The 2,500-nt window shown below is 77.2% G+C and overlaps 1 non-coding gene across 1 annotated transcript; it reads right to left on the reverse strand.

Moving 5' to 3' along the window:
- Nucleotides 1–479: 479 nt before the first annotated feature.
- On the reverse strand, nt 480–632 carry LOC148218494 (5.8S ribosomal RNA). Its single transcript, XR_015800371.1, has one exon. It is a non-coding gene; the product is annotated as a 5.8S ribosomal RNA (ribosomal RNA).
- Nucleotides 633–2,500: the final 1,868 nt, after the last annotated feature.

The following is a 2,500-nucleotide window of genomic DNA, read 5'->3' on the forward strand; positions in this document are numbered from 1 at the left end:
GAGAGGAGGGGAGGGCTTCGCGGGAAGGAGGAGGGGGTCGCACCCCCGTCCCCGGCGCTCTCGGCCTCGCGCGCGCGCGGCAGCACGGCACGGTACCCCCGCGGTACCCACCCGCAGACAGCCGCCCGCACGGGGGGGAGAGCCCGGGGGCGAGGCCCGCGCCTCGCCTCCCTCTCGGCCCTCTCGCTCTCTCGTCTCTCTCGCACGGCCCACGGCGGCGTCTTCGACGCCGACTCTCGCTCTCCCCGGCCACCGCCACCGCACCGCGGCACGGCCCCGGCAAGGACGAGCTCCGCCCCAGCGGCTCGTTCCGGGAGCGGGGAGCTACGGAGCGCTCCCCGAGTCTGCATTTAGGGGGACGAAGGCCCTGCGCGGCGACGACGACGACGACGTCGACGTCGACCGCGGGCAACGGGCCTGCGAGGCAACCCCAGCCGCGCCGCCGGGGTGGCCCCCCCGGACGGCGATTGATCGTCAAGCGACGCTCAGACAGGCGTAGCCCCGGGAGGAACCCGGGGCCGCAAGTGCGTTCGAAGTGTCGATGATCAATGTGTCCTGCAATTCACATTAATTCTCGCAGCTAGCTGCGTTCTTCATCGACGCACGAGCCGAGTGATCCACCGCTAAGAGTTGTCTGGCTTTCGGGACCGCTCGCGTGAAGCGGCCCCTTTTCTGTTTCTGCAGGGACGCGCGCGCCCCCGCGCGCCCCGCTTCGACCGTACGAGCACACACAAACGGAGGAGGAGGAGGAGAAAGCGCGGGGCAAAAAAGAGAAACCCCGCGCAACGCTCCGAAGGTCGGCCAAAGAAAGGCGGAGGGGCCCGCGCCCCCGACCGCCTCCCCCCGCGAGGGGAGACGCCGCCTCGCGTGCCGTCCTTCGGAGGCGGCCCAGGCGCCCGGGCTCGGCCCGACCTCCGCGCGGAGGGGCTTGTGCGGCAACGCGCCGGACCGCGGGGGGCACGGTGGCCCGCCCGGCCTCTCGATCACGGGACGACTACGCGTTCGCGGGCCGGGGGCGCGACCGCCGGCCCCCGCCGCTCCCGGCTCACTCCCTGGCTTCTCCTTTTCACCGCTCCGCCGACTCGCGGAACGCCGCCGCGCCAAAACGCGGGGGCCGGCTCTCCCGCCAGCGGCCCCTGAACGTCGCCCGAAACGCCACGCGGCGGCGGGACCGTTCCGCCGGCGCAACCCCTGGCGCGGGACCGCTTGCCCGCCGGAAGGCGAACGCCCGGCGGGCCGCGCTCCGCCACCGGCGCCGGAGGCGGGACGCCGCCGAGACCCGAGCCGGCATCGCGGAGCGCCCGAGGTCTGCCGCTCGGCAAAACCCCTCCGCCACCCGCGGCCGCACTCCCGGGACCGCCGCCGCTTCGCACCGCCGAGCTGCCCTTCCGCGAGCACGCGCCCAGCGGGCAGGCGTACGGCGGCTGAGCCGGGGGGCACCGCCCGCTCCCCTCGTTTCCACTCGGGGACCGGACGGGGAAGCGCCCCCGCGGCCGCCCCGCACGCCTCCCCTTTTTTTTGGCCCACACGCGGCCGGGAAGGGCGACGGGGAAGCGGACGGGCGGGGCCCGGGCCGGGACGGCCGCCGGTGAAGGCGGGCGCCTCGCGGCCGACCGTCCCCCCCCCCCGGGGGGGGCGGGGACACTCGCCGAGCGGCGACGCCGCCGCTCGGCACGGGGTCGCCCGCGCCCGCCGGACCTCCGGCGATGGAGGAGCCGGCCGAGCGCTGCGCCCCAACGGGCGGGGACAGCGCTCCGAGTCAGGGGTGGCCGGCGGCCGGCGCCGCCGCGGTGCGGTTCGAGGCGACAAGGCCGTCGAGGCGAGAGGCGCGCGGTCGCGCCTGACGCGGCGCCGCCCGCGAGCCCGCGGCGGCGGCTAAGGAGAAAGAGCGAGAGAGCGCGGCGGGCCCCGGCGGCCGCAACCCCGCAGCTGAGGTAGGTAAGGCAGAGAGCGCGCGCCCTCTGCCGGCGTCGCCCCGCATCGCAGAGGCCAGCGGGGTCGGCCCCCCGCGGCCGATCGCGCGCCGCGGCCTCTCCGCCGAGACCGGGCCGCAGAGAGGGGGGGGGCAGGGCGCCCCTTCCCCGGCCCGGCACGGGTGGCCCCCGCGCGCGGGCAAGCGCGGCGGGACGCCGACGACGGCGAGCGCGGCCGGTCGCGACGGACACGCCACCGCAGGGGATCGGCGGGAGTAGCTCCCCACCCCTCGATGGCGCCCCGCGCCGCCACCGCCCGACACCCGCTGCCGCCGCCGCCACCGCCGCCGCCGCCGCGGCGGGGCCGTGCCGGGCCGCCCGAGTCTTTAAACCTCCGCCCGGCTCGGCGGCCCTTTCGGCCCCCAACAGGCGTTTGACGACGCCGAGGGAAACCGGCAGGAGACCGCCGAGGCGCGAAGCGCTAGGTACCTGGCCCTGGGGTGAGGGAAACGACCTGCATGGCCCCGCCGGGGTGCCTCCCCCGCTGCCACCCTCGGGGGAGCGTCCACCGGCGGGGGCGCGCCCGA

Source organism: Sturnus vulgaris, unplaced genomic scaffold (assembly GCF_052056855.1).
Source record: "Sturnus vulgaris isolate bStuVul1 unplaced genomic scaffold, bStuVul1.hap1 Scaffold_182, whole genome shotgun sequence".
NCBI lineage: Eukaryota > Metazoa > Chordata > Aves > Passeriformes > Sturnidae > Sturnus > Sturnus vulgaris.